This window comes from Helicoverpa zea, chromosome 14 (genome assembly GCF_022581195.2).
Source record: "Helicoverpa zea isolate HzStark_Cry1AcR chromosome 14, ilHelZeax1.1, whole genome shotgun sequence".
Lineage (NCBI taxonomy): Eukaryota > Metazoa > Arthropoda > Insecta > Lepidoptera > Noctuidae > Helicoverpa > Helicoverpa zea.
This window is the reverse complement of record NC_061465.1, coordinates 9,051,582-9,063,317: the sequence shown is the minus strand read 5'-3', so window position 1 is coordinate 9,063,317 and position 11,736 is coordinate 9,051,582. Positions and strand designations below refer to the sequence as shown.

Sequence of the window (11,736 nt, the reverse complement as noted above, 5' to 3'; positions counted from 1 at the left end):
TTCGTTTAAGTCATTTTAGTACCTAGAAAATAATAATTCTGACGGTTGTAATGATTATTAAATAATAGAGGCCCCTCGACGTAACTTTCAGTTTACAGTGGAATACGATCAACGATTAATTTAAGAAGACCATTACTAATAGCCACAATTTGAAGTCTATTTCATTAAAAAGTACAACGAAAAGTAATTATGTTCCACAACTTATGTAAACAGTGCAAAATGCCTCTTTGATATACAAATATCCATAAATCTACGACGCAGCTCACGAATTAGGTCACCGCTTAATCAATTAAATACAAAATCCTATCTTTATCCATCGACTTAACGTTCAAAATCGATTACTGCAGATCAAAACTAATTTCCTTTGTTCGAAAGCCCTTTCCACACAATGACATAATAGCGCATGCGTGGATGACGCGCGAACTGACCTCGACTGCGGCACGTGGGAATGTTAGCTGTCTCCCTCTAACACCAGCTTTACTTATAGGGGAATTTCAAAAGCATTCGAAATAATTATATCCGTCTCCTTTCCGCGTTATGTTTCTTTTTTCCATGTAAAGGTCGTAAAAGGAACGTAGGTATTGTTGCTGGTTAGGTTAGAAACAATCGCTGTTCAATTCGAATTTAGAATGCAATTGAAATGATTTTTAAAATACCTAAAATGAACGTTCTTTTGTGGTTAGGGCGTCAGATAAATAAAATGATATTTAATTTCAGTTATATTTCAATCAGGTATTAAAAGCAAAGGATGTTCTATTTTGCTGCGGTATTGTTCGAAAGAGCTACCATGACCCTGGCACATGAAGGGCTTAGGAATAAACATGATGGGTTTTAGTCAGTTAGAGTCTGACATTCCCTCACGCTGCTAACCCATAGCAGGATGGGTTGTTTGATGATTTCTCATAAAAAAGGATGTTGTACTTACTGTAAAATACTGAATGTACTTGGGGATTTTGCAGTACTACCCTTTGCCATTTTCCTAGGCATATAGGTTTGGTCGATTTACCACAGTCATAACTACTTTCTCGTTTACAGTGTGACCAAGGATCATTCTAAATGGGCAAGAATTTGATCTTAGCCATTGGGTTCAGTGTCAGTCAGTTCAAGGTACTTCATGCATTATGGGCAATATAAAATACAGAGTCACCTTTTCCCCTTGAATTACTATAACCCTAGGAGCTCTTCCTTAAAAAAAAGAAAAAAAAAATAACTTTTATATAAAACTGCTCTAATAAAGATAATGTCATAAAAACGCTTAGTCTTATCAACAATAGTTGCATTTGCATCTGCGCTTACATCATGGGATGTAATTACATGAGCCGTGACGTGCGTGATGGTTTATAAATTATCTTATTGAGTTATTGTTACATAGTATAAAGATTTATATGTGTGAGGATGGTGGTACTCTAGATAATGGGTGGATTAAATGCAGCTTAACATGTTTGTAGTGGTTATAATAACTATAAAACTTGTGGGTAATTTAATGTTCAACTAGATAAAGTTATATTTTCAGCTTTCATAGCATAAAATACAAGAGAAAAGTAATGTTAAAGAAAAAGAGAGAAAAAGGCAGATATTAGGGATTAAATTAGTTGATTTGGAACCGTTGGAATTAAGAAGCCATGAAAATTTCATAGCATTCGGCACCTCTGACAAAAGCAAGTAAACTTTCAGCATACATATTAAATCGAAAAAACAGAAGGAGACGGTAAAAAATAAACTGTTCAAGTTACTATCGTAGAGATAATTGTTGTAAAGCTTAGCATGATATCTGATATACTAAACTTTAGCGCCTGGCAATATAATTTAGCAGTATCGTTCGAGGCCAGTCAATGCTGTTGCTTTTCATTTTGATGTAGGCGTTAATTGTAGCACAGACAGCACCAGTGTGTATGTAGTGGTTTAATTGCATGCTTAATCAAATATTCGGCACGTTGGCTGCATTTGAGCATCTTTACCATTATTTACATACAGGTAGTCCGAAACCATTAGATCAGGGGTTGGACAAGAAAGAAGAAGATAACAAATGGCTATCGCGTTTCTCGGGTAATTGAGTTGGGAAGGTCAGATAGGCACTCCATGTCAAACATTGGTTAGCTCTAATTAACATGGAAGATGACCCGAAAATAGCAGGAAAAGGACTGGGCGGCTGATGGCGATGGTGCCATAATAATAAATAGGTAGGTACTTCTCTGTAACGATATGCAATACTTTATAGTGAGAATAAGTAAATAGGAAAGCTCAGACAAGTGTAGTAGCTACCTAACCTATACGTACTTATCTGAAAGTTCCACAATAATCACTTTATCAAATACGGCTTCATCAGTTAAGCATGTCAAGCGGACTACTTAACCAATATATCAATGTTCGTCAAATTATCATTAGGAACCGTTATAATTTGTGACAATTCTATAACATAAAGTATTTTGACAGCTGGTGTCTGACTGCATTTCGATAATATGAGATGGTCATCTGTATCTGTCATGGGTAGACTGTGTTTTGTTTCAACAAATTGTTGCTTGCGTGTTTACTTGGGAACTTTTGAAAGGTTTAAATAAGGATTTTTTTTCTGGATATAAATATTGCGTGAGCTTAAAGAAAGGAATAATTTAGTCCAATTTCAAAAATCGTTTATTGGCAGTAAGCTCATATGACGCCTATTTCATTCCCTTTTGGGCTTACCTACTTGAAAAGTTGACTGCAGATTTTCACTTTCAACCTCTTCTAAAAAAATTATACCTTATTCGTGTCAGTATAATACTTAAGTTAAATTGTTGTTAATAATTATCTACTGATTACCTATAGCAAATAAATTCGATTTAACTAGCAGGAAAACTATTTATTTTAAAATCAGACTGTGTTAATTCAATTAACCAAAAAAAGCGACTAGACATTTTCCAAACAACCTCTTTGGAAAATCATAGCGATTTCTCTCGTATTTCATATTAGGAGTCGAGCGTGCTAGAGAATACCAATGATCAATATTAGTCGAGTATCGATTGAAATGAATCGATTTAAAACAATATTGGTGTGAGAGATATATGAGGTGTCAACGCGTGATTTATTTGTGTGCCTCCGACGATGTGGCTGCGCGTGAGCTGTTGCTATCATAATGTGGAAACGGAGCTTTTAATATTTAGTTGATGGCCGTTATGTCTTAAATATAATTTACAAAAAAAAAAAACTCATAGAAATCGGCTTTGTGGGTTTTCTTGAGTTTTCACAAACCAGCCCGTAGTCTGGAAGTTGGTGATTGATTCACCCGTGCATCGGAGAGCACGTAAATGTCAGTCCTGATCTCTTTCCCGTCGTGTCGGATTGCCGTCCCATCGGGTTATGAGAGTGAAGGAATAGGGAGTGCACCTGTGTCTGCGCAAATGCTCGTGCACTATAATATGTCCTGCGCAGCTGGCTGATCTCCTTAAATGAGAACAGCCGCCCTGGCCGAAATCGGCCGTGGAAGCCATTACATTGGTGCATACAAAAAAATATAACTTACTGTTACGGGGGTAGCACCCCTTTTTACACGTACGCTAGGGTGAAATCTATATTCTACTTTTTAATATCTACTAAAAACAAAACTAAATGAAATAAATCAGAAAAAAGCCTTCTCCGTAATGTCTTGAAAATAACCAAAACCTGAATATTTTGTTGATATGAAGCAGTGTGCCTAGTAGAACACTAGTACTTTACAGAATGCATTTAGCAGACCCCTTTTCAAGGTGAATATAAATAGATATTATTTAATAGATTTATGTGTTTATAATTTTGATCTATGAACGAACCTAAAAAGGGGTAAAAGACCAGACATAATCATATATTTCCCTCTAGCTTACCGAAGTATTCCAATTAGAAAATACGCTGTTTTTGATAAATATAACGTTGGCTTATCTAGGTCCAACCTCCTCTTAGTATCAGTACATCCTAAGACATCATCATATGTATTTTTTCCATAAGCTTATCCAAGTACATAGTTCTGTTAGAAAATGCTCTAATTTGATACATAAACTTTTGCTTATCTAGGTTCAACAATAGTTATTTTCCCACTGAACGTTCCTTTCAGCCATAACAACTATAACAAGAATGAAATTAAGAACGGTCGTTTTTCATCAATTTATTTAATTTTAGAATGCAACAAACTCTTCAAAGGCATCTCTTAACGATGCGTTCAGTGTTAAACCGAGATGACAACGCATTACGATTGTAATTCACCAACATTCAAGATGGATGCCTTCTCCCTTTAAATGGAACACTATAATAATCATAATGAATGAACCAAATTATAGCCGAAAGATAATTGAAATAAATTGGGCGTCATTCTGATTGACATTAATTGCAATTATAATATGTGTTCTGTCAAAAAACGCTCATTACATTGGATACGGTAGATTTTTATCGAGAAAGGAGCAGTTATTTATCAATTAACATTTATTATTGGAAATTGTTATGAAGTGGACGAGATTTCGGTGTGGAATAATCCACTGGTCATTGTACTATACTGTGTTTTTTGAAGAAACGAAAATTTTGGCTTTTGTTGCATCATCTTTTGTTGCAAATTGCGGATGAATTTATTAAGTAGGTTGAGGTCAGACTCCACCTTAAATATATTTCATGGAATAAGACAGTAAATAAGCAAAAAGATTTTCTAACTATTCCACTACAATCTTTCGGCATCAAAATTCTGCGAAAATTGACGTATGATATGCATTTTTTTCTTATACTTATCGAATATACTTACACCATGTTATAAAATATAAGTGAAGATTCGAGTTAAGATTTTCTTGTAAAACAGAATACTGTCGCATGTCTAAAGATCATTATTCCTCGAACTGGTAGCAATAATATTTACTGAGAATAATTTATTGATGGTCCAAAAGACACTCATCATTATGGCAGTCTTCTTAATTATTTAAATATGTATATTAACGACTTAAGTTTAAGGGCAACGAAAATGTAAACAAACAACATAAAATTACACAATAATCAAGAGTTATATTTTTTATATAAATTGGACATAATGTAAATAACGTACAAAAAAATTATGACGGTTTGATTTATACCTAAGAGGGTTAACAAAAAAGTAACGTATTTTTTAAAAAAGCGGTTTTCCCGTGGTTTCACCCGCATCGCGTGGGAACCACTGCTCGTACCGGGATAAAATACAGCCTATTTTACTCGGGAAAAGAGTAGCTTTCCAACAGTGAAAAAATGTCTCAAAAATATAAATTATCAATTTAACTTAATTTTTTCATCGGAAAGTACTGAAAGATGATATGTCAACTTCTGAAAAAATCGTGAATGAACTGTATTAACGGAAAATGTTATGCTAGGATGTCATACACGTTAAGTTTCAACTATCTGCCAATCTATATTATAATGTTGATAGATACTTACCTGTAGATAGGTACGGTCTGTTTGCTACGTTTATATAGTGCGTAAATCAAACACTTATTTTCAAAAACGTTTTTTGTTAATTATCAAACTTGTTTGTAATTCTAACAGTCTTAGATACCTTTATAAAAAGCATGAATAGTTTAAATGAGTATTTTTTAATTATGCGGTTTATCTGCCAGTTTTTGTAACTATTTCATATACCTAAAAGAAAAACTGAATCGAATAATTGATGAAAAGGATTAGTGTTTTGGTTAGCAGTTGTAAACACGAATGTCTTCAACGATGTCTTGGCATTGACTATCTGAGAAAAAATACATTTTCTCAATTCTGGAGTCGGGGTACATATTGAATATGAAATATAAAGGCGTGAGCGATGTGCTAAAACAAAGAATTAATTTAAAGTAAACTTGGGTTCCATTTTCCTGATTATGTGGGTACGTAAAGTAAGTAGGTCATCGTGGAATCTTTACTTAAAAGTAAAATTGCCATTAAAAAAATGAAAATGAAGGCCAAACTCTTCATAAAAGCTCACATTATAGCTTTAAAGTGTCACCTCTACACGGATGCATCGGTACCAAATTTAAACATTGTTCATTAACCGATTACCATCACTCAGTGTCACTCCAACACTAATTGAGAGCATCGATCAAACTAGTATTACTGTTACGATTTAACAGCGAGACAAGCCGTCTTGTCACGCACTCCCTATTCGCCAAAATCTCGCGATGTCTCGGTCCCACGGCACACACTTATCTTAAATCATGAATTATCGGTCGCAGCCTGCTGGCAAACCGACTCACTACTATCTCGATTACTACGCCAGTAGTTGTACAACCCGTGGACCGCTTACACGCATTCGATTTACGCGATCGAATTCCGAATTTTATATTCGATTTATAAGTGATGTGTTGATGAATCGATTTGTAGTGCATTAATCGTGACAGTGCTCCGTTCATTCGTATTACACGTCAGTGGAGATAGTCATAACCAGTGCTGTATTTGTGTTACATTTTAATGCAGATTGACGTAATGCAAGTTTGTGACATGTGAAGTAACTTAAAGGCTGATCGGTAAAGATATTGGTATTATTGCTATAACTTCGTGCCGTGATTTTATCTAGTCCACTGAGATTGAGCGTAAATCTATGTAAATGTTAGAAGTCGTTTTAATTTTGCGACATGAGAATACAAAAAATTTTTGACGTCAAGCTTTTTTAAATCGATCATGGCATGTGATCGATAAATCAATTCGGATCGAAGCAGGAAATGTCTAAAAAAGTAATAGCTTGGCATTCAATTGTTTACATGGAACAAAACAAACAGCCAGCGTTTTATCTGTTTGATAATTGACCGCCTTTGCCGGCCGAATATCGAGAATGATTTTGATTGAAGTAATCTATGAATTGATCTTCGCACTAGCCGTGACGCTAATTGCCACAAACGCTTATCGATATCAAATCTTGATTATTTTAGATTAACGATGCATTTGAGATAATAAGTAGACCTCATATGGTTGTGAAGTGTCAATAAGATGAATTTCTTTCTTATTTATCTATTAGGTACCTTTTGATCATTATTTCTTGCAATCTTGAGCTTTCATTCCAAATGCACTAGATATAAAGCTTTAGAAATCTAAGTCATTATATTATATTATACAGTATTTACTTGACATAAATTGGAACAATTTGTGTCAGTATTTATTTACGTGTTTTTTACGGAAATTTTACTGCCATAGAAACTATAGTTGAAAATTGTTTCGACAAACAAAATATTGGTGTTGCTTATTAACAATAGGTTTTTACTATAGCTATTGAAAAAATAGAGCCGTGAATACCAAAGAGCATTCAATAATGATTCGGCCTATGAGGAAAAAGATGAGGTTTCAAAGATAGGTAGAAGAGAAAGGTTCGAGAATTTTAGTAAAAGTAGGTTCTATTGACAGCGATATTTAATAATTCTAGAATCAAATTAAATAAAAATATGCCGTCATAGCTAGTTAACAGGTTCAATCGACTCAAACAAACAATAAGAGTCCTATTGAGAAAAAGGAAAACTTCGTCTAATTTTCCTTTCTAGAAAAAAGGTGTTTATGATTGTGCAATATATGAAGAGCATAGTTAACCTATTATAAAGCCAACTACAGAAACTTAACAATTAACTGACTAAAAACAATCAAAGTATGACCTAACCAACCAACAAAGCTATTTCATCCACTTCTCTGTGTTGCCAACATGTTACAATTTACGTCACAAAGAAAATAAACAAGCTATAAAGTTGGCGGTTTGTTGGCAACATAAACAAAGCATAGAAAAGGTGGTGAACAGATGTCCTTTTAGAGAACGCGCACACTATCAATTTTTAGTCGGCCGATAGTCGGTTTGGGCTCAAAAATCAGTATGAAGATGAATGGAAGTACACACGTAACAACGATCAGGGGCTTGATTCTGCCAAGTTTATAATGTGGCATATGGAAAACAATTGAATCTCAATAGCAGTTTTAACCTTAGCGGGCATTCTGCTACTAATATAAAACCAATCGTATTCCAATGACATTTCATTGGTGGTTTGCCATTGGTCTGCCATTTGGTCTATAGGGTAGTTAGATTAAACTTCTGTAAAAACTTTGATTGAATTCATTCATTTTTTCCCCATTACTGGTTGGCCGACTGTTTAATTTGCAGTGTGCGCGTAGACTTAGACTGATGGAGTGGCGTGATGATGGGTAAATGGATACCAGAAGGTCTTATGGTACGTACTTAATTAGTAGGATGAGCTATGACGATGGAATGTATCTATGATGTAATTTTGGTTACGATTCTGTAAGCCTAATGCGGGAGTTTTGAAAAGGAGTTTTCATATCCCATGTTTTCTTTACTCCGAATGACAGACTGCGGAACAATAGGTAATTTGGTTTACTTGCCAGATAGTATTACTAATAATTAATATCAAGCATACTAAACCATAGTAGTGTGGCGGTTAGCAGGGCGTCTTACCTACTACTAGAGAGTAGAAACTTTTAGTTCCTATGAACTAATATTTGATAGCGTACGAAGACCCGAAGCTGAAGTCATTAGGCACAAGTTATAGGTGCCCATACAAAGTTAGAGATCAACAAATCTACGATGAAAGCAGCCCAAAAAACCTGAGCAATATGAATCTGTTCAATTAAGTACGAAATAAAAGTATCACATGTATTAAAAAGATAGCTAAAGTAGCTTCTATGTCACTTAAAATTAAATGAGCAAGTGTATATCTAAAATGAGATAGCCTTTTATCTAATATGAAGTCTAAACAGCCGTCAGAAATAGAGAACTGACTAATTTATCTTACCTAATTATAACATTGCCATCGGCTGAGTTATTGCTCAACAGACGCCATGACATTTACCTCTATGTTCATTTAACACATACTAATACGAGATGACAGTAATTTCGAATTGTGTCTGTTTTCATTAGCAATGGTATGGTTTATTGCTCTGACTTTTTGGCTAATTAGTTGGGAGCAATTTGATAATCATAAAAAATAACCGACTTCAATAAAAGGAGGTTATAATTTTTATTCTCTTAGACCGTTGTAGCTCTAAAGGAAATCTTGTAAGTTTGTGGGCGTTTCTATGGGCCAAATTAGACTCAAGCTGAATCACATTAGCACAATCATCCCTCAGCATGCGAATTCTTGAACTTCGATTATATTGACAATACTTAGATAGAAGATGTAACATATTTTAGTCCGTCCTTAGAAAAACATTTCTAGAATAAGCTTAACCTTCTGAAATAGAATTCTTCTGAATAGAAATATAAAGAAAAAAAATCATTCATCTATGGAAAAGCAGGACCTCCATTTACCTGACCACTCACACATACATACAGCACTCGCACGCAATTATCTATATAATTACTTTACTTGACCCAATTATGAGTTAGCGAAAACATTCACGTGGTATTATTAATATTATAGAGTACACGCACGACTTGCATATAAATCATATGCAGAATATATGCGTTAGCCATTCAGACTGGTACAAGATATTATTTAATGCATTTGCACTGAATAAGGTTGGAGTGGAGAGAAATCGTGCGTTTGTTTCTTGGTAAGGTAAAGTTATTGAAATAGGTATTTTTGTGAAAACAGGTAGGTAAACGGTTTCGGTGAGTTACTTATGTAATAAATAATAGAACACGAATCTGAATTTTGTCCATTCAACAGAAGATTGGATACCTTCTGTTGAATGGACAAAATTCGGAGAGAAGAGCAATTTGTATCCCAAATATTTCTTAATAGCCATAGCTTAAGATTTAATGGCATTTTGATATAACGCACCTATTATAATTTTAAGAGTCTAAGTTAATTATTATTTTGTCGTAAATACAAAATCTTCGAGCGGTATTCGGGTATGCTATTGTTCGATGTTATTAAAACGTTAACCAAAATACAAGCTTATTTTTTTACAAAAATCAATAATAGATGATCCCCAGCTCTAAGGTTCGAAAAAAAACGAGGAAAAACATCACCCAAAGCAGAATTGCGTAGTTAATCCATGGTTCAATAAAATATTCATGAATATATAAACTTAACAATTGAATTAAAGTTTTTATCATGGCCCAGTAAGCGTGTCCTTATTACCATAACAAACTGAACCACAATAGATCGTAACCTTGTATTTCTAACTTATTAAGTAAGTACTAATAGAAAAACTTGGGCGAGATCGTATCTAAATGTTTCTATTATGTCTATTGAAATTAATGGCTTAATTTTCGGAGGTAAGCTTGGTAATTTAGGTGGTGAGTGAGAGTGGATTATTTAAATTTTATTTAAATGTAAACAATTGTTATTTTGAACCCGTCATACATAGTTATCGGCACGGATATTGAGCCCTGACCTTCACCTGCGCAGAAGCGATTTATTGGTTTATGTGTTCAGTGCGCAAAGCGATCCCCTCTCTCCCGTCGAGAGCTCAATATCCTTGCCGATAACTATAATGCTCTGTAAATCTTAAGTACCTACTATAAATGCAAATCTTTGTTTGTTGAACTTACTAAATATCAGGCCAATATATACTCAAGGGCCATTTGTTCAGACTAATTTGGATATTTGGTATGGGGATTGGTGCTTTCAAGCTGACACTCCCTCACGCTGCACCCACAGCGGTTGGGGTCATTTCATGATTTCCTATAAAAAAAGGTTGCAAGTAAATAAATCAAACCATATTTCACATATAGCAAAGTTATTTTGAAATGGTTTAAAGTGACTAGTAGCCAGTACACAGCTACAACAAAATAAAAAACAAATGAAGGCATAACTACGTCCACTCTTGCGCATATTATAAGATCGGTATCAGACAAGCGACAATGGCGTGAGGCGTCGTTAGATCGAGAGCTTAACACATTCTGTCCGTTCATGTTATACGGTCCAACGTCTTACGTATCATATCGTATCAGTGATACGTGTGAGGGGAAATGGGATTGAAGGAGCTTTTAGGTGTTGGAGATACAGGTTGTTTAAAAATGTATTGTATAAGTAAGCTTTTACAGGTGTATTTTAACCATCCGATAATGATGCAGGCCCTGTTTGGTTCGATTTTCCTTCTTTGTTAACTTTACATTAAATCTGAGGATGCAGAGTAGTACATCCATCTAAAGTTAGCTTCTTCAGAGTGAAAAATACAGTAGAGTATTATTTTGCACTCATAGACCATCCCATAGGATAAAAGATATAAGGGATGTATTTCTAAAGCAATTTTAATAACTTCCACTTTTGTTTCTTCTGAAGCTCTATGTACGTGTACCAGGTCTAATACCTAGTACAAACACATAGCTGTCACTTTTTATTCGCACATTGCATTACATTGTAACAATCTTGTCAACAATAGTTACACACTTATCTTCAAGGCCGCATTTGGGCGGAATATCTTAGAATTAATTACGATTGTTCTATAAATAAAAACAATGAAAATGGGCGTAATAAAATTCATTGACAGTTGTTGATTTATATCGTTTGCTGTTCGCGATAAATAATTTATAAGTACACTTGTATTTTATTCAGTTATTTTTAATTCCTAAAGTGGTAGGTATTACATTAGTGACTTGAATGGTAAACGGCGTATGTTTATGTTCAGTATGTGTGAAATATGCTGTATGTGTAATTTGTAAAAAACTATGGGAAAAAATGGGAGAATTTGCACAAAACGAGTCGGGACGGCGTGTTTTGGTTTTTATAGTGAAAGTTGATTTAAGATTTCCGGGAAAAGCGTGTAAGTGTTCGTTTACAAATACAGTCAACACTTATAAAAAAAACACAACTATGTATTTCTGAATGTAAGAACTTTGACGAAATATACACGACC

The 11,736-nt window shown here is 34.4% G+C and overlaps 1 protein-coding gene across 1 annotated transcript in view; it reads left to right on the top strand.

Annotated features, from left to right (window-relative positions):
- The first annotated feature begins 6,226 nt into the window (after positions 1-6,226).
- The window catches only part of LOC124636304 (inositol-trisphosphate 3-kinase B), a 116,164-nt gene continuing 110,654 nt past the window's right edge, over positions 6,227-11,736 (top strand). Inside the window, exon 1 of the mRNA XM_047172343.1 lies at positions 6,227-6,464. The gene's annotated coding sequence lies outside the window, so the exon portion shown is untranslated. The remainder of the gene's footprint in view (positions 6,465-11,736) is intronic.